The following is a 21,777-nucleotide window of genomic DNA, read 5'->3' as shown; positions in this document are numbered from 1 at the left end:
TGATAATTTACCTTTCCACAAAAATAACCAAATTACTTTATTTATTTCCCAAAAATCTTTAGTATTACACTCTGTATAGATTGAAAAAGACATTGTATTCGGAGATAAATATTCATCTTAATACAGTTCACTCTCCCAATTTAAGTCAATGGTAAATCTTTCCAGCTACATAAATAAGCTTTAATCTAATTCAATAACAGTATATAGTTTAAATTATATAAATCTTGATATTCTCTATTCACAACTCCCAAATATTTAACTTTACTAGACCATTTAAAACTAGAAATTTGCCTATTCTCTGTAATAATCATCAGATATAGATAATCTCACTTTTTCCCAATTAACTTTATATCCTGATAGCATTCCATATCTATTTAACACATTTTCCAAAGATTTTAAACGAATCCTTAGAATACATTAAGTATATCAACACATCTGCAAACAAATTTTATATTCCTGTTCTCCTACTGTAATTCCCTTAATACTAAAATCCTGCCATATAGCTTGGGCCAAAGGCTCCATTACCATAGCAAACAATGCCAAAGAGGACAATCCTGTCTAGTTGAACGAGACTAATAAAAGGCTCTTGAAATCTGACCATTTGTCATCATTCTTGCTGTGAGAATAGTATACAAGGCTTTAACCCAACCAATAAACCGAAATTAAAATTTTCTAATACTTTAAGCAAAAAAATTCCATTCAACTTGATCAAACACTTTTTTCACATCTAATGATACCATCATTGATTGATTGTTTTGCAAAATTTACTAATGAAATTTAACATCTGCAGAATATCTACCTCTAATAAAACCTACTTGATCAACATGCACCAATTTTGGCAAAATAATTGCTAGCCTATTAGCTAATACATTTGCCATAATCTTCTAATCCACATTTAACAGATATTGGTCTATATGAAGCCACTTTTAAAGGATCTCTATCTTTCTTTGGTATAACAGTAATCAATGCCCTTAAAAGATTCTGGAAACAAACCAGTTTCAGTTGCTTGTTTCAATACTTCTCTATATAATATATAACAAATAATAAAACTGTTGTAAACCCATCCTCTCCTGGGGATTTTCCACCAGGCATCAACTGCAATGCTTCCTTTATCTCTAATTCAGTAAATAAACCATCCAAATCTTTAATATCAATTTCACTCAATGAAAAATTTAAATTAGATAAAAAGGAATCAATCTGATCAGTTTCTTGAATACCCTCTAATAGATTTTTTAAAAACTGATAAAATTTTTTAAAATCCTCATTCATTTCTTCTTGTTTATGTAATCTGAATTCTTTGTAATTGCATTAATCGTTCGATACTTGTTCAGTTTTCAATTGCCATGCTAAAACTTTATGCACTTTCCCCAGTTCATAATGTTTTAGATCACAAAATCATTTTTTCATATTTATAAGTTTGCAAAGTATTATAACAACTTTAATTTAGATAATTGTATCTTGTCATCTTCAGTAGAATTCTTCTGAAATTTCTTCTCTAACCCTTCAATTTTCTTTTCCAAATTTTGCCTGTCTAATATTGCTTTTTAATCTTAGTAGTACAACTGATAATCTGACCCCTCAAATATGCTTTCAAAGCATCCCATAAAACAAATTTACTGTACTAAACCTTCATTCATTTGTAAATAAATGATAATTTGATCTCTTATAAACTTAAAATCATAACTTTAACAACATTTCATTAAATCTCCAATGATAAGCAGTCTCAGTTACCTCAGTAACTGAGCATGCAGCTAATAATAAAGAATGATCAGACAATAATTACTTTTATATACAGCATGAATAAATCAACCTTGTAATTGTGCTAAATCAAAAATAGATCAATTCTAGAAAAATTATGACAAGCCAAATAAAAAGAAAAATCTTTCTCAGTAGGATTCGACTTCCTCCAGATCTCAACCAAATTCAGATCTCTCATCATCTCAAGTATTCTTTTGCCATTTTAGTTCTTTTCAGTTTTCAGAGATTTATCCAACAATGGATCTAAACAGCAATTGAAGTCTCCCCCAACCAAGAAATTTTCATTTGATTGATTGAAACTTTAAAAAAATCAGTAACAAATACTTCATCTTCATTTGGTGCATATACATTCATTAATGTCCAAGTTTCAGAGAAAATTTTACAATCAACAGTCAACACTCTTCCAGCATTAGCAGAAAAAGAATCTAAAACAAAAGGCACTTTTTTTTTTAATTTACCAAAATTGCAACCCATCCCCCAGCTTTTGAATTAAAAGAAGCAATCACATGCCCTACCCAATCCCTCTTCAATTTCAAATGTTCTTTCTCTGTCAAATGGGTTTCCTGCAAAAATTAAATATCCGCCTTCAACTTCTTAATATAATCCAAAACACGCTTCTGCTTTATTGGATGGTTTAACCCTTTAACATTAAGAGTCACACAATTTAAATTATTCATTACATTTTATAGGGTGGCTCCCAACAAAGTCAACCCTTATACTAAATATGGCTCCTTTCTAACACTAAAACTTCAAAGGAAACCTCCCACCCCAAAAAAACTGCAGAAGCAGTACTTCCCCTCTATTAATCAGGTGTGGTTAATACCAAGTGGCAGACAACTTCAGATTCAATTGGGTTGTCATCCTCTCCTCAACCAGATAGGTCAACAACTGAATACATAGTACAATCAAGGTTCAGATGTGACTGGAAGTTCCACCTGCAGGTCAACCAATTGTTCAGATGCCAGTTTTCTACTTTCCTGTCAGTTTCTAGCTTTATGGTCACCTGCAGTTTAGTAGAAAGATCTTGAGTCAACTTGGAATCTGGCAAAGAATTAGCAAAAGTTAATGTGTCTTGTGCTCTTTCAAAAAACTGACTGATACTGCCCATAAAACACCTTCAAAATTGCTGGATACCAAAAGGTAGATTTTTAACCCTTCTTGCACAGTACCACTTTAGCAGCATTAAACTCCTTCCATCTCAAAACGACCTCCTGACTCAAATCAGCATAAAAACAGACCTTATTATTCTGTACCATCATTGAGCCTTGATTCACAAGAGCTTGCAAAATTGCTGCACGTAAAATAATCTCTTGATCCTGAGACCCAAGACATCTAACCAGAACTGACCATGGTGGTTGACCTGGTAAAGGTTTTTTTTTCCTTAACAAATAAATGAGCTCTCTCCAATTCCAAACCTTCAGGAAAATATTCTGGACCCCAAACTTCAACAATCCAAACTTTAAAAACACTAGGATTGGTTCCCTCAAACCCCTCTGGTAGCCCTACTATTTTAATATTATTGCGACAACTAATTTTCCATTAAATCCATCTTCTGCAAAAAATATCTTCTCCATTTGCCATCCAGCAACAGCTTCTTCAACTTGATCAACTCTATCTTCAACATTCTTCATTCCATCTTCAACCACATCAACAGCTGTCAAGCATTTATTAATGTCCAACTTCATTAAAGCAATTTCCCAAGACATATCATTTATTCTGAGACTAATGTCAGCAAATTGCACATCAACATTCTGAAAACTGAAAGTCGTATATTCCATCATACTTTCATTTTGCTTAGTTATTGTTTTCAACATAATCATCACATCAGGGCCAGACATTGTCTAGGGGATTTATACTACTAGGGAATTTATATGGTGAAGGTAATTTGAAAGTTGTAGGCGTACCTTCCACTTTAGCAGCAGCCATTAAAAGTTTGCTATCTTCTTCCTCCAAATAATAATCTATTCCTTCTTCCACTTCTTGTATTAGGTTGACCTCCCTAGCGACCTGACTGCAGGTCTGGACACCTTTCCATGTCGAGCTGACATTTTCAGTGCAATGGTGAATGGGTCCCCCCACAGCCTTGGCTCGCTCAAGAGACTCACGCATGTGCACTGCAGCCCACATCCCGGCAGCAGCGGCAGCGCAAGAGCAAGTTTCCAGAGAAATCACTTCAGCATGCAGCATCACTGCACACTAGCGTGCTCAATATAGTGTCCCCTGACCCCCCCCCCCCGCACTTGGCCACGCTACCCGAGGTGCTCAACGCAGCGCCACCACACAACTCCCAGAGCAATGCTATGGAGGTCACGATGGCACCATCTTGTGTCACTACACGCACAGAGGACGCCGCCGCTACATTCAACCTGGCTGGAGAAGTGAGCTGAGGCTCGGATCCATTTGAAATCGATGTTGAGGCTTCAAATCATCAGTAGGCCCAGAGTCTTCATTTTTTTTCTAGTACTTTAAAATGAAATTTTTTTGATTGTTTAACTTTCCCTCTTCTCACCACTTTCATTCTCATGTCATAAACACTTTTTCCTTGAAATTTTCAGATGTTTATTAAATTTGGTTTTAAACTATCCAGTTGAGGAGAGACGAGTTCCAACGTCTTCACCCTATGCCATGTTGCCACACCCCCCCAACCCCATTATTTCTCCAACATAATTTTCCAATTGGTCCCATATCTACCCATGTCTTTTTTCACTTTTTTTGTTTAAAGACTTGGTATCCTTTTGTATGTTATTTGCCAACTTCCTTTCATAATTCATATTTTCTTTCCTAACGACTAAGTTTTGAAGTTTCCCAGTCCTGTTTTTCCACCAATTTGTTTCCTTGTCTGCTCTTATTTTAGCCGTAACCTCTTTTAGCCACATTTGTGCAATTTTTCCATTCATAATTTCACTTTTTTGTGGAATATATCTATCCTGCACCTATGTCTTGCAGAAATATCATCCAATTCTGCTGTCATTTCCCCTCCCCACCTCCAGCTCACTTTTCTAGTCAACTTGGGCCAGTTCCTCTCTCATACGACTGTAATTTCTTTTGTTCCACTGAAATATTGACACACCTGATATCAGCTTTTCCTTTTCAAACATGAAATTGAACTCTCATGTTATGACCACTACTCCCAAGGGCTCCATTACCTTTAATTCTCCAATTACCTCAGGTTCATTACACATCACCCAATCCAAAACCACTGATCCCTTGGTGGGCTTATCAACAAGCTGCTTTAAAAAAAGCCATCCCATAAGCCTTCTACTGATCTCTTGAGATCCAGTACCTTCTTACCTTTCCCAATCCCATTTCATGTTATAAAATCCCCCATAATTATTTTGACATTCTCCTTCTAACAGGCTTTTTCTATCTCTAGCTGTAACTCGTAGTCCACTTCCTGGCTGCTGTTTGGGGCCTGTCTATAACTGCTAATAGGGTACTTTTACCCTTGTCATTTCTTAACTCAACCAGTAAGGATTCTACCATTTCTGACCTTGTGTCCCTTCTTTCGAGATATTTAATATCATTGCTGACCATCAAGGCCACACCATCCTCCCTACCTACCTGCCTATCTTTCCTGTACACTTGGACATTTAGCTCTCAATCACATCCATCATTAAGCCATGTCTCAGTGATGGCCATAATGTCATATCTTACAATTTGTAGCTGTACAACAAGGTCATCTTCTTTATTCCTAATGCTCTAAACAGTTAGGTACAGTACCCTTAGACCACTAACTGATTTCTGTATTTCAATTCTACTGGAAATTGTCTTTTCACCTGCCTGTCCTTTTTGTCTTTGCTGCACATTTTTGACTTTTTTCCATTTTCCTCAATTTCTCAACCATAATGCTCTGGTTTCCTTCTAACCGATCTCTGCACTCAGATTCTGATTACCACCCTTCAACCAATCTAATTTAAACCCTCCCCAACAGCTCTAGCAAACCTGCCTGCCAGGATATTGGTCCCCCTCCAGTTCAGCCCATTCTTTTTGTAGAGGTTAGATCTTCCCCAAAAGAGATACCAATGATCCACAAATCTGACCCCCTGCCAAACTCTTCAGCTATGCATTTATCTGCCACAACTTCCTGTTCGTACTCTCTTTTTTAAAAAAAAATTCCTCCCTAACTCCCTCTATTCCCTCTTCAAGACCCCATTGCTACTCCTTTGTCATTGGTCCCCACATGGAACACAACATCTGGCTACTCATCCTCTAGAATTCTAAGAACTCTATCAGACCTCCTGGACCCTAGCACCTGGGAGACAACATACCATCTAGGAGCCTCAATCTCATTCACAGAATCCCCTATCCACATCAAACCAATGAACCCCCAATCACCATCGCTCTCCTCTTCTCCCCCCTCCCCTTCCCTTCCCTTCTGAGGCAGGGTGGTGTTGGGATACAGCCTCTACACCAGAGGCATGTCCACCTTGACTTATCCCTGGTCGGTTGTCTCCACCAACAGTATACCTGTTTTTGATTGGAATGGCCACAGGGATACTCTGCACTGTCTGTATCTTCCCCTTCCTGACAGTCACCCAGCTATCTGCCTCCTGAATTTTTGGAGTGACCACATCTCTGCAACTACCTCTATCTTGTAGTTCATCCAAATCCTGTTGCCTAACTCTGGTTGTAAGGAGTTGCAGCTGAATGCACTATATACAGGTATAGTCAAAAGGGACAAGTACGCTGCCCCAGATTTCCCACATCCTGCAACCAGAGCAATCCACTCCCCTAGCAGACTCCATTATTTAAATTTAATTAAAGGATTTAATCTACCTCACCTGGCCTTGCCTTGCCTTTCTGGTGGTAAGCAAGCTCACTCTTTCTCAGCTCACCAAAGCATTCAGCTCAACTCCTTCACTAGGCCACTCACACACAGGGCCACTACTTCAGCTACACCTCCTTTATTGGTCCCTGCCAATTAACTCAATTACCCAATTACTCACTCCCACAAATTCCATTTTTAAGCAGTCAAACACATGTACTCACCAATTAATCACTAGCCACTCGCCCCACCTCATATTCCAACTGTGAGGACCTAACAGTAGGCTGTCTTTTAAATCAAAATCAGAATTTATTTTCATGAAAGTGCCACAAAATTCATTGTTTTGTGGCAGCATCACAGGTGCAAAAATTGATATAGATTAAATTTTTCAAAAAATACAGCAGGATCCCCATTATCTGGAATTTAATCAACCAGAAATTCAAACAATTGGTGGAAAAAAAACGAGGGAACAAGTTAATAAGTAAATTCAAATAAATAAGACTGGGTGGATGGTCCCCGCAGGGGAACATTGAAACTTCATTGGACACATGCAGGTTTTCCCCACTGAAATTGCAACACCCCTCAATGAGCCCTCATTGTTTTAATTGTCATCTCTTGCGTGGAGGTGAGCTGGATTGTCAGCGCAAGGAAGGTGAGCAGAGGGCCTAACCAGCGCACTTGTGTGGAAGTGAGTCGGATTGTCAGTGCAAAGAAAGTGGTAGAGTGCACTTAGGGCCTGGCAGGGACACTTGATTCAGGGCCTGTGGGATAGGATAGGGAGGGGGATGATGGCTGCGTTGTTGAGACTTTGTTGTCAAAGTTTGGATTTTAAACCCAGTGTACAAGACCACTTAATTTTGAGGGGGTTAATTATGGCAGCGGCACAGTTAGCTCAGTGGCTAGCGCAACAAGACAGTGACCGGGCTTGAATTTAATCAGGAATTACTTGATTAAAATGAACTTTACATATTTAAAACATTCAATACTGATTTTTAAATTCAAATTACATGTTGCCTTGTCTTTTATCTTTTAAATGTGTGTTCTTAATGCAGGTGTATTAGGCATATGAAGAGAGAGACTCGGTCATTCCCATAGGTGCCAGATAAATCAATTCGTGCAAAAGAGGAAAAAAATAAGGTAGTATCTGTGGTTCATTGACCATTCAGAAATATGATGACAGAAGGGAAGAAGCTGTTTTTGTACCATTGGGTGGGTGTCTTCGGGCTCCTGTACCTCCTTCCTGACAGTCACAATGAACAGAGGACATGACCTGAGTGGTGAGGATAATAGCTGCTTTCTTGAGATCTAATCTCTTGTTGATGTCCTTTATGGAGTGGAGACTAATGCCCATGATGGCTTTGACCATGTTCACAACTCTATAGCCTCTTCCTGTCCTGTGCCTTGACACCTCTATACTAGGCAGTGATACAACCAGTCAGAATGCTCTCTACTGTAGACCTATAAAAATTTGCAAGTGTCTTTGGTGACATACCAGATCTCCTCAAACCCCTCACTCCCTGGAAAACCACCTTCATGATTGCATTGACAAAGGTCCTCGGACTGATCTTTAGAGATGTTGGCACCCAGGAATTTGAAGTTCTTTGCCCTTTCTTGATGAGGACTCATTTGTGTTCTCCTGGTTTCCCCTTCCTAAAGTCCACAATCAGTTCCTTAGTTTTGCTCATGTTAAATGCAAGTTTGTTGTTATGACACAACTCAACTAGTTGACCTATCTGACTCCTGCAGTCTTCCTTATTGCCATCTGTGATTCTGCTGGCAATCCTGGTGCCATTGGCAGATTTGTAGCTGATATTTGAATTGTGCTTACCTCGAATCTTGGGTGTAGAGAGAGTGGAGTAGTCGGCTGAGCATGCATTCTTAATATGCGTTGGTGTTGATTGTCAGTGAGGAGAAAACGTCAGGGAGGAAATATAAATTATCACCAAAAAGGGCTTATTTAGTTAGTTACTGGTGTGGGCAGAATATCTTTTAATTATGTATTATTTTAAATAATAGGATTTGGAAGTATCACATGCCAATGCACAAAAGTGGTCTCTTGCTTTTAAATAGCCAACAGCTAAGCAAGTCTTAGATGAAACAGCAGAGGGCACTCACATTCTGTTCACAAGAATTACTGTGAGGATGAAATTTTCTCCCCACAGTGCCATTCTATAGTTTTATGCCACTGTTTGTTTTACTCAGTTGTTCTGAGAGTGCTCAGAAAATCATCTTTATTAGAACAGAGGTCATGGCTGTACCAAGGCCTGGACCTTCTTCAAATCTGTTTGAGAAGCTGAAGATGTGAATTAGGTATTGACTAAGACATTCTAACATTGACTGGATAGAACACAGTAGCATCTGCAAGGTGGCTGCAGTGATCAGAGGGCACAATAGTGATGCAGTGGTTAAGTTACTCTCATAGCATCCCAGAGCCACAAAGGTACTTTGCGGTCACCTAGTAAATAAGGAAAAAAAATTAATGTCTTTGGGGGGGGGGGTTGAAGGTTCTTAAAAGTCTTGAGTTTTTAGGATCCTGAAATTGTAATGACACCAGGTTCCAGAGCAATTTGCAAAAGGTAATTGGCCTAGAATTAAAGGGTCATACTTCAGGGTTATGGAAAAAGTGTTTTGGGCTTAAATAGAAATTTCTTTCCAAGATCTAGTGTATGGCAAGATGGCTAAATGGTTGTCTTCAGTGTTGTAAAATTCTGTCTCTAGGGATATTTTACTCAGTAACCACTATCCTGGCTTTCTCCACATTAGTTATGAATGAAAGCACCAACTACACACACACACCCACATATATATCTATTGGACCCCAAACACCAGCAGCAATAGAAATGCACCACAACACAGGGTTACTTAAACAGAAGTAGTTTTTAATTATAATTGAACAAGAAAACAGAATTAAACTTTAACTTATTACTTAACCTACCTAACCCACTTAATCCCCTCTCTAATACTAAGCGCAGGTGAGTGTAATAACCATATAACCATATAACTATTTACGAAGCGGAAACAGGCCATGTTGGCCTTTCAAGTCCGCACCGGTTCACTGATTTTGTGCGCCCTCTTCAGGCATTGGTGCCAGTAGATCTTCATTCAATAACGATGAAGTGATAAAATTGCCAAAGTGAGACATGAAAGTCTGTAGATGCTATGATTAAGGTTAAAAATATCTACAAAGGCCCGACGCATTTGTAGTGGCTGAACAGTTTGAATTCTCCATTACTGCAATGAATGAGGTCTCAGGAGGAGTGGAAGGTGAGGTAAAGACCAAGGACAACCAAAGTTCTGCTCACGTGTACGACAGTGTCTCCACACAATCCAAAATATTAACAGTACTGCTTCACCATTTTAAAGCTAATGGACTGATCCAGCAGCACATAATTCGAAGTCAAGCTGCTGAATACAATATGTATTTTGGCACCATGCTCCAAAAATAACTCTTTTAGGATTGGCTTTATTGCATCTAGCAAAAATAAAGATCTTGCCATATTAACTTAGCCTTTAGCCTAGCAAACACAATGATTTTATATTCTGGGCAATTTCCAAAATGTTCTTCAATTAAAATTTAATTTATAAAAAAAAACAATTTTAATGAAAAAAATCTTAGGGTAGTTCATCATGAAATATTTTTAAATGGATTACTAAATACCAAAATTCACAGATTCTACTACAAAAACAATTTAAATTTTACAAATGATCCCAGTTCATGATAAATTATTGGAAAGGGCTGAATCTAATTCCTATTATTCCATTGTGTAAAAAGAGATTTCCAATATGAGATGGAAGGACATGGAATCCTTGTGTGCATCTTTATCACTCCCTGAATATTCTTGCCACACACTCTAAACCTCCTTTTTCTTCAAGATATTTTATTCCGTTCCAAGTTTGAGCTCAACTAAGTTATGGGAGTATTGCTTCTGTGTGCGAAACTTGCAGGTTTAAGTTGTATATTTAAGATTGGAAAAGTTCTTTGGATTACAGTCCAATCTCACTGGTTGTAGGCAATTCTTGTACTGTGCACAGAAGTTAGCATTAACAAATTTCACCAGGCTTTGGGGTTTACCACTCAGGGGTTTACCACTCAGGAGGGTTCTTGTTGGTTTTTGTTGGTTTTCAGAGAGAGAGATTCCTTCTGTTCCAGGACATTCACACCTGATTCCTTTCCAATCAGTCATGCTGACGAAACTTGCCCCCGTCAGGGCTCTCCAGATGATCCTCTTTCTTTCAGGTCACCTTTCACACCGCCAGTCTTCTCCTTTGACCAGGCAGCCTTCCAAAATTTGCCAGCTTGTCCTTCTGGGACTGATTTCTGTGTCCCTCCCTCTCTGAGAGCAAAACTGTTCTGGCCTGCCTGCAAAGATCACATGCTCTCCCAGGCAACCTGTATGTCGATACATTGTTGCCTCTTGCAAAAAGCATTCTGCAAAAGTCCTGTAAATACTCTGTGTTTTAAAATGTGTGTGTGCAAGCTGCTCTAGCAATTCCTCCCAAGCCACCTCTAAATGCTCTGTCTCACCATATACACCCATGCATATATTTTATATTTTGTGTGTGTGTGTGTGTCTCTCTCTTATATTTACCAATCTATCTATATCTCTCAGTGTGATAGAGAGGGAGAATCACACTTCCCTTTTGTCTTCATAAAGGGTCCAGTCCTGAAACATTCACTGACCATTTCTGTCCATAAATCCAATGTGACCTGCTGAGTTCCTCCAGCATTTCATTGTCTGTGGTTCTGTAAAATTTGTCACCTATTGGGTTATCTTACACCCATGCTTTCTCAGTGAACATGTCCACTAAATAAAGCAGGATGTAACCAAATTGGCTAATTTGGTGCTTTTGTGAAAATAACTGTTGGACAAGATCGGTTGTCAGTCAATGTGGGGCAAGTAGTACTTTGTATCTTTTTTTTGCTGACTTTCATTACATTATAGACCAGCAGCAATAGAAATTCACCAAGACAAGGTTATTTTTAAAACAATATTTTGTTAATAATTACTATTAATTAGTATCTTACTTAAATCTAATCTAAACCCCAACTATGCACAAATATAGTGTTTGCGTGGATTACCCAAACCGTTACAGCTTAGGCACAATTCTGTAAAGTCAGTTTCAAAACTTCATTCCTAGAAATCATCTATTGAAATCCAAAACTTTTAAACTGGTGTTCAAAAATAGTTATGAAGTAGGTGAGACACTGTCATCAAATTGCTCAAAAATCACAAATCCTTGTCAAGTTGCTTCCAGGGAAATGTTCTTTCATACGAATGATTTGTCACAACTCCCGTGTTCCTTGCATAGGGGAAACAAATTTGTGACTTCCACGATGCTGTCAAAAACCACGGCAAGGGTCAGACAAAATGACCATTTGAATGGTCACAATCCAAATGCAAGAATGATCTAGTTCTCTTTACCCAGATATGGGTCAATCAAACAGGATCATTATAATGGTCACAGTAGATCATTGTTTTCCCCTGACAAGGAAAAACAACAGAAGTGCCCTTTTCACACAAAGTTATTTCATTTCTGTGTTTTTAGATCACTTGCTTGATCAATACTTGTTTCAGTTTCAATTTCCTAAAAAAAATGACTCAATAATCAGATAACTTCTCTCTGAACAGACGTCTTTTTCTTGGGTAAACAATCCATTGTTCTGGTTCTTAGTAGTGACCATTAACTCTGTTTATGGCTTGGACTCTGGTGCTTCTGCATCTGTAAAAATGTTGCTGTGAAATCTGAGTGTTTTTGTGCCCAGTTCCAATGCCCAAAGTAACTCACTTAAAAAAAAACAGGCCTGCAACACTTTGGTCAGACTGACCATAAACGATGGCTGCTCCATCTCTTAGCCTTCATTTAGCTGAATATTTCAACTAAAACATAGCTTACTTTGGAATTTGCATCAAGCTCTTTGAAATCTGGTTTCAACATTAGGAAAAGACCTTTTCAACAACTTAGTTATAAAGTGTATTTTATAATCGTTAGAGTTTATTTTTCATGAGGCAAAACTTGGATAAGTTTTTTATAAGATGTTTGATGCAAGTCCAAAATTATTTTAGTTTGGATTTGAATGTTGTATATTTGTTAACAAAAGCTGTTGAGAATTTTCCATGAATCTGTCCTTTCAGTTGACTATCATATTTAGATCTATCTAGATCAGTGATTTTCAAACTGCTCCCCTGAACTCATATTCTACTTTAATCAATCCCTATGTCATAAATGCTCTGTGATTAGTAAGGGATTGCTTTAGGTGGTTGTGAGTGGAAAGAAAAAGCTTTAAAAACCACTGTTTTAATTGTGCCTAATTTACTCATTATGTGCATGGTTTCATAGCTCCAAAGGAAATGGGCCAATGACAATTTTTCTCAAGCAAAATATTTCCATAACAATTGGGTCTAAACCAGTGATTTTCAACCTTCCCTTCTGAGTCGCATCCCACCTTAAGCAATCCCTTACCAATCATAGAGCTCTTATGGCATAGGGATTGGTTAAGGTGGAATGTGAGTTCAGGGGAGCAGTTTAAAAACCGCTGGATCTAGAAGATGAACTGATTGGGGACAAAAGTACTTATGGAATGAACAATTTATACATGTCTTGCAATGGATGACATAACACAATGCAAGTTTCAAAATGATGCTCTCAGGGAATAGAAGAAAAGCCAAAAAATAGTACAATTACTATAAATAATGTTTACTGACTGTTGACATTGCATTGTACCTACTTTGGAAATTTCTACGACCTTGATCTGTTAATGACACAGCAATACCAATGTCACTGCTGGAAACTGTAAAATATTTGTCTAACCCAAACCAAATAAATAAAAGGTAAAAATTATGAACGAAAAATAGCATGAAAAGTAAATCAAACAAAAAGTTTAAAAATAGTAAAGGGAAAATTAGTGGTAAACAGAAGGTAAACATTGTAAATTGTTTTGTTTGGACATAGCTGTATTGGCCCTTGAGAAATTAATGAGAAACTGCCATGACATGCTAATGTTCTTGATTGATGGAGTAAAGAGCTCTCCATAATGATTGGAAACAGTGGTTAAATCATTGCATTGTTTTCATTTGAACATTGGAATTGTTAGTTCCAGGGTCCATCTAGCTTTGCCCTTTACTGTTCGGGGGTGGGGGGGCTGGTTTCAGTGATGACAATGGGATTGATGACTAGCCATAGCAATCAATCATATTGGTTTGGCTGGGACAGACCCTGAATGAAGATAAAGCCTCAATGTGGAGCATTGAAAACCACTAATTTAGATATTTTTTTTTTTAGCCCTCAAGCATGTAACGCTTGTGTCCCAAATGTTATTTTTGGCAAAAAAAATCTAAATTGTTTTTCTACTTTTTGGTGAAATAGCTTTGCATCCTGAAATAAATGTGTCCCTGCATTAACAGTTATATGAATAGAAAGTTTAAAAATACTGAAAAAAGTTAATATAGAATTACTTTGGAAATGATTCACATCATGCTGTATTGGAACTCGATCACATCCATGGTTGCAATCAAGTCCAAATAGGGAGCCTCGTGGCAAGAAGGTAATTATTGGTTTTGGTAATCATAACAGTGGGTTAGTACATATTTTTCAGCAATTTTATGTGTTCAAATATATGGTTTATCTCTTTCAAATCTGTCTTTTATAAAGTAACAATAGCAAGAATGTAATTAATTTCTGATAGGTTCTTGTCCAATCTCTTCACATTGATGAGTGTTTTTTTTAGTGGACAGGCCATTCAAAATTAGATATGTATGAAATGTGGGGCACCAGAACTGTATTGTGACCCAACATCTGCATCTTCCTCACCCTGCCCAGTACCTATGCATTTGCAGTTCAAAGTTCTGAGTGGATGATTCAAGTTGGCTTTGCATTTAGGTCCTCACAATCACAGTTATCAGCTTTCTGTTAAGTGAGTTCATTGTATGTGACATCAAGAAAAATACAAATGTTCCAACTAAGGGGCTTGACAATCTGCCAAGTGTAATAGTGAAAATTTGTACAGAATTATTGTACCTCTAGCTATATTTCATTGCAACTGCATTGGATATAACTGCACAGATATAACCTGTCCAATGTGAGTATGGTATAATAATATTTGGATAATTACACTGGCACTCTGCACTGCCCTGCAGAGTGCTGCATCAGTATAAAAAGTTTGCTCAAAACAAGAATAAGACTGACATAACAGCTCAACATTTGACAAGCTTTCTGAATCTGTCCGGCTTGTTTGCAAATCCCAGCTATTTTGTTCACATTTGCCCAACCAGTGGAAAGTAAAGTGCTTAGCCAATGAGAATAGCGTACAAATTCTTGCTCTCTTAATGGGGGGCGGGGGGTGCTCACATTGTTACTTGCCTACGGAAAATTTAGTAACATTTTTGTGATGTTGCTATAGTCCAAGCAATGTGAACTGGGGGCAAAAGATGAAGGAATAAGGGTGTTACCTGTCAATCAGCATGCCACAACATTAATTTTTGGCTTTGGTCTGCACCGTGCAAACAACAATAAAAGCTTATTTGCAAAACAGTCAGCATTGATTAAAGTGGTGGTCAGAGTTGAGGGAAGCGAAGACAGATTGAGAGACAGTGAGTGCTTCAAAGATATTAAGCTCAAATGTCAAAATTGGCTAAAAAAAAAGAGATATTGCTGTTCAAAATCATGTGTCAAATGTTCATGTGGAGGCCAATGACGTTGAAATTCTAATTGGAAGAATCCTCAGCAACAGCAATTTTTTTTGGGGGGGGGGGAAGGGAACACAATGATTGAGGAAGTAATCGAGCTATTTTCTGAGAATAACCCAGATTTGGAGCACAATCCTCAGAAGAAAATTGTGCTTGAATAAATCTCCTTCCGCAGAGAAATGCTTTGAGAGTGGAAGGTGGGCAACACAATTGTGAACCACCTATTCAAAGCAGAAGAGAGGCGACCTGGCCCATTTCCCTCCTCATGTGAGCCATAGCTTTGCTTATCCCTCCAACTGTCGCCTCTTACACTAGGTCTACGACTTCTACTGCTGCTCTAATGTGTTCATTAGTTCATTTTTGGCAATTTACATTTGAAATCTCATTGTTTTACTTTTTAATTTATTTTAAGTCTCGTGTTCACCATAGTAAATTCTGTAATATTTTAATGAAGCCCATATTTTTATAAATCTGGTCTTGTTTACGTTGTGTACAGTATTTTTTTCACTACCAAGAAGTGGTCATTCTGCCTGGCCTCCAGCAAAAAGAATCTCAGGGTTGTATGTGATGTAATTTACGTATTCTGACAATAAATCTGAAAATTTATACTTGTAGCTAGAAAAATAACACTGTTAGTAATGCATCTACATATACTGTATAATGGTAGAAATTTCTTCAATGACTAAAGTTATATAAAACACTAAGGACAATGATTGTTGCTTTAGTACTTCATGGCAGAAGTTCCTCAAGGCAGGCGCCTAGATCCAATCACAGAATCTCTCTGGCCACCATGTTCATGCTCCCCATCAAGTACCTATTTATGCTAATATTATTTACTAGCTCTATTTTTATACAGAGCCGTTGTCATACCCACACTCCTGTTCGGCTCCGAATCATGGGTCCTTTACCGACATCACCAACAGCTCCTAGGACGCTTCCACCAGCATTGTCTTCGCTCCATCCTCAACATTCATTGGAGTGACTTCATCTCCAATATCGAAGTACTCGAGATGGCAGAGGCCGACAGCATCGAATCCACGCTGCTGAAGATCCAACTGCGCTGGGTAGGTCACGTCTCCAGAATGGAGGACCATCGCCTTCCCAAGATCGTGTTCTATGGCGAGCTCTCCATGTATGCAATCATCATCACCCTGTACAAAAACAAAGGCAAGAAATCAGACTGATCAAACTACAGGGGAATCACGCTGCTCTCCATTGCAGGCAAAATCTTCGCTAGGATTCTCCTAAATAGGATAATACCTAGTGTCGCCAAAAATGTTCTCCCAGAATCAAAGTGTGGCTTTCACGCAAACAGAGGAACTATTGACATGGTCTTTGCCCTCAGACAGCTCCAAGAAAAGTGCAGAGAACAAAACAAAGGACTCTACATCACCTTTGTTGACCTCACCAAAGCCTTCGATACCGTGAGCAGGAAAGGGCTTTGGCAAATACTAGAGCGCCTCGGATGCCCCCCAAAGTTCCTCAACATGGTTATCCAACTGCACGAAAACCAACAAGGTCGGGTCAGATACAGCAATGAGCTCTCTGAACCCTTCTCCATTAACAATGGCGTGAAGCAAGGCTGCGTTCTCGCACCAACCCTCTTTTCAATCTTCTTCAGCATGATGCTAAAACAAGCCATGAAAGACCTCAACAATGAAGACGCTGTTTACATCCGGTACTGCACGGATGGCAGTCTCTTCAATCTGAGGCGCCTGCAAGCTCACACCAAGACACAAGAGCAACTTGTCCGTGAACTACTCTTTGCAGACGATGCCGCTTTAGTTGCCCATTCAGAGCCAGCTCTTCAGCGCTTGATGTCCTGTTTTGCGGAAACTGCCAAAATGTTTGGCCTGGAAGTCAGCCTGACGAAAACTGAGGTCCTCCATCAGCCAGCTCCCCACCATGACAACCAGCCCCCCTACATCTCCATCGGGCACACAAAACTCAAATCGGTCAACCAGTTTACCTATCTCGGCTGCACCATTTCATTGGATGCAAGGATTGACAACGAGATAGACAACAGACTCGCCAAGGCAAATAGCGCTTTTGGAAGACTACACAAAAGAGTCTGGAAAACCAACCAACTGAAAAACCTCACAAAGATTAGCGTATACAGAGCCGTTGTCATACCCACACTCCTGTTCGTCTCTGAATCTTGGGTCCTCTACCGGCATCACCTACGGCTCCTAGAACGCTTCCACCAGCATTGTCTCCGCTCCATCCTCAACATTCATTGGAACAACTTCATCTCCAACATCGAAGTACTCGAGATGGCAGAGGCCGACAGCATCAAATCCACGCTGCTGAAGATCCAACTGCGTTGGGTAGGTCACATCTCCAGAATGGAGGACCATCGCCTTCCCAAGATCGTGTTATATGGCGAGCTCTCCACTGGCTACCGAGACAGAGGTGCACCAAAGAAGAGGTACAAGGACTGCCTAAAGAAATCTCTTGGTGCCTGCCACATTGACCACTGCCAGAGGGCTGATATCGCCTCAAACCGTGCATCTTGGCGCCTCACAGTTCGGCGGGCAGCAACCTCCTTTGAAGAAGACCGCAGAGCCCACCTCACTGAGAAAAGTCAAAGGAGTAAAAACCTAACACCCAACCCCAACCAACCAATTTTCCCTTGCAACCGCTGCAACCGTGTCTGCCTGTCCCGCATCGGACTTGTCAGCCACAAACAAGCCTGCAGCTGACGTGGACATTACCCCTCCATAAATCTTCGTCCGCGAAGCCAAGCCAAAGAAAGAAGAAAGAAGAAAGAAATTTACTAGCAATTGATCTGTAGCTTTCTATGTATTGGCTATTGAAGTGTTCACTCAGTTAATTATTGTGGCAGTATACTCCACCCATTTAGGAGGAGTGTTCTAGATTTCACTCTCTGACCACACAAAGAAATCCTCAGATGCTCTCTTAGCATTTGCCCTAAAACTCTCCCATTTAGTTTTGCCCTGAAGGTGAACTAGCCACCTTCCGTACAAGCCAGAAGATGGGTTTTCTGCAGCCACTTTCTCACCTTTTCACTTCTAGAACTTTTCCACAAGTTGGGAATTGGGTGAAATGCTTTCCACTTTCATGAATGAGTGCAATTTCAATCATCAAGCTGTCCATCTTTCAGATGTTTCATCTCAGAATGGTAAAAAGTGGTTTCTGTGTGGTTTACCGACAAGATCTATTTCTGTTTCTTTGAGAAATCTGCAGCTTCTATAAGCTGGAAGGATTCAAGCAAATGGGAACACCAATATGTACAAATTCTCTTCCAAGTCACAAATATTCAGCCTTAGAATTGTGGTGTTCTTTCGTTGTCAACAAATTCTGAATCTCCTTACCTGATTACCCAGGGCAAGTATCTACCTTGATTAGCAGATAAGGGGTTTCGGGAGAATCACCTCTACCTTTTCTGGGAAGATGGCAAAAATACAATGAACATAGGAGTTGCTGGACACCCTTGCATCTTCTGAATTAAAGAGATGCATCCCTGAAAGAAATGGATCTTTAGAATTTATGATAGTCATATTAGTGCTAAATCCTCTCTTCCTAGGATGCATGGCATTACGTAAGGGATATGTAATGAGATAATCAACATAACTAGTGCGGATGCTAGTTATGTTAATTTCCAAGGATTTTATAATGGACAATAAGATATTCAGTGTATTCATATCTACCACTGAACTTGTTTTATCTTTAGATCTGAGTGCAGATGTTCAATTGTAGTGAACATTGATTTTGTATATTTGTTCACCTAGTTCAAATCTGGTTTCTCAGTCTGCTCACTGTTCAACCTTTGCTATGTTTTTATATCTTTGATTTTCAATTTGACGCAGAGACACATGTTCATTGTTTTAGTTCACACAGGAAGCCTATCAACAAAATAAGGACACAATATGAAAAATGCAGACATATCAGTCAGTGGCAAAAACTTTGGACAAATGAAGATTGGTGTACATAAGGCAAACAACAGACTTTGAAAAGTATTATGTAGGAGTTAAACAGCTTCCTTTCATAATGATAAGCACCTGGCAACCATCAAATAGCTGAACCAGGCTGACAATTTTATAATATCAGTTTGCTTATACAACCTGCATATATCTTTATTTATTTTTTGTAATTCTACCAGCAAAATGCTATTAATGTGTTTGAAACAATTCTACTTATGGTGACATTTTACTTACTGACTGTACTTAATTGTTTGGTCAAACTTAGAGTATTTGTGTATCTTGTAATCATTACTGCATTTCACGATGTTGATATACGCAGTTTTAAGTTACTTCATTTCATGTTCTTTGGCTGATTGATTTTCATGAAATGAGTTAGATGTTGTCCTAGGTATGGTAACACTCTTACCTCTGAGCTTGAAGATTCACTTTTATAAAATAACTGAAATACAGATGTCATAAATTATATCTTTTGGCCAAATCATTAAGCCATTTGAATTAAAGATCTGGTGACATGATTCATTGCAGTGAAAGTCTTTTCCCTGTTGTTTAGGCCAACAATCAACTAAGACAGATTATCCAGTTATTACTTCATTACTATTGTTGTACGCTATGCTAAATGCAAAATGGTTACTATATTTGTTAAATTGCAAGTGGCTACACTTTGACAATATTTCATTGGATGTAGCATGTTTTGAAACTTCCTGAGATTGTAAATGATTTTTGTATCAAAGCAAATTTACTCTTAATGGTTATTTGTACTTCAAAGTGATTGATTGTGCTGGTTTTATTTAAAAGAAAATGGCACTTAGTTCAAAAAGTTCATTAGAACTTCTGTAAAATATTTAATTACTTATTTTTATTTTGGTCTTGGCATCCTTTCTGGAACTTTAAAGCGAGGTTTTATTGCAAGTTAATCTTTTTGAAACAAGAAATGCTATCAAAATACCTACAGGCCAGCAAACTGATAGAGTAAATGTTGTGACATTGTCATTTATCTAAGATTCTTCCCATAGTAATTCAAGCGATTTACTACTAAGTTCTCAGAGGGAATTTTTTTTTATATGTAAAGTGGCTTCAGATTTGTACTACCTCAAAAGCATTCTCACTCTGTTTATTTTGACTTGCAGGAAATTTGGAAGAAAGTTAGCCAGATAAACATAAAGCCAAGGCAGAATGCAGTATTTAAAAAAAAAACTGACTTTAAAATAATCGAGAACAATATCAGAAAGAAAAATCATTTTTGGAGAAAATCATTGTAATTGATGGTGACACCAACTACTCTATATGCCGTTGTATAGGATGACCTGTGTAAAGATGACCCCGATGACCCCGATGACCTAGAAAGAAGACTAGTTTCTTCTGGAAGACATTCCTGTTTGGGATGTCCAACAAGCAACAACCATCTCTCTGTAACCCTCCACAACTTTCCTGCCTGGTAATTCTAAGTAAAGCACTGAAGTGTGCTTGAATGTAATGACTGTTTGATCCTGTGCACAGGATTGAAGATGAATGGAAACTAGCCTTGAAAACATGGACAGTGGAAGATTGGCCAGTAAAAAGGTCTTTCTTGAAAACTCATCACACACACTTGCACTTAAATTAGGTTGGGGGATGGATTGTGTAAATAACTTAGTGTTGATCTTGTTGTTCTATACTCAGAGAATTAAACTAATTTTGTTTAAGGAACCATTGCTTTGGTGTGTTTCTATTGCTGATGTTATATGGGGTTCACTGAACTCGTAACAATATGCAATACAATCTTTTCAGAATTATACAAAAATAGTACTGACAGAATATAACTGAATATTTGTCATGTGGTGAAGACTCCAACAAGAGGCTCTGATAGCTTAGTGGTTAGAGCACTGGTCTTATAAACTAGGGGTTGTGAGTTTGTTCCTTCCTTACGGTAGACAAAGTTAAAGAATTTCATGTCTGTAGTAGTAAATGGAATTTATAGCTGCAGGAAGGTAAGATGGCTAGGAGAAGTAATTAAGTTGTAATTTTCAGGGAAACCTAGACAATTTGTGAATATTATCACCCTAAGTCTGATCAGAATCATATGTTTATATAATCCAGGTCGATTTGTTTTTTTTTAAATGTTAAGGCAATCAAGCGATGTATGGTCAGTATAGAAAAGGGGCTCTCGGATAAATGATTAGCCATGATCTAATTAAATGGCAGAACAGGCGGCATGCAGTGCAAATGGCCTATACCTGCTTCTATTGCTTGTCTTCTTGAGCACTAAAGAGAAAATATGACATTCAATAACTGTAGGAATTTATAGGCCTAATCTATAAGTAAGTAAAACTGTACACTGCATTTCTTAAAGCACTAGTAAAAGAATATCAATCCACATAATAAATGGATTTTGGTTCATTTTATTGATGGGAAGTCATTATTTAATTACACTGGCCAATGAAGATGTTGCTTCCTGAATCCTTTTGGGTGCATTTTATGGATTTTGGGTGGCTGATCACAAAATTCACCTTAGCATTTTCCTATCATGTACGGTTTTTTAAATATAACCTTTTATTGTGATTTCCTGTCTACTTCAAGCCTACAAAAGTATGAAGTGCAACATGTCACTGAAAATTCATTTTCTGCATTGTAAGGTAAAAACATCATG

At 38.3% G+C, this 21,777-nt stretch overlaps 1 long non-coding RNA gene across 1 annotated transcript; it reads left to right on the top strand.

Moving 5' to 3' along the window:
- Positions 1 to 3,567: 3,567 nt before the first annotated feature.
- Positions 3,568 to 20,806, top strand: LOC138762765 (uncharacterized). The gene is made up of 3 exons (XR_011357127.1): positions 3,568 to 4,189; positions 7,576 to 7,660; positions 20,279 to 20,806. It is a non-coding gene; the product is annotated as an uncharacterized lncRNA (long non-coding RNA).
- The last annotated feature ends 971 nt before the right edge of the window (positions 20,807 to 21,777 follow it).

The sequence above is a fragment of the Narcine bancroftii genome, chromosome 5 (genome assembly GCF_036971445.1).
Source record: "Narcine bancroftii isolate sNarBan1 chromosome 5, sNarBan1.hap1, whole genome shotgun sequence".
Taxonomy (NCBI): domain Eukaryota; kingdom Metazoa; phylum Chordata; class Chondrichthyes; order Torpediniformes; family Narcinidae; genus Narcine; species Narcine bancroftii.
The sequence above is the reverse complement of the archived record's forward strand: the minus strand, read 5'-3'. Positions and strand labels throughout refer to the sequence as shown.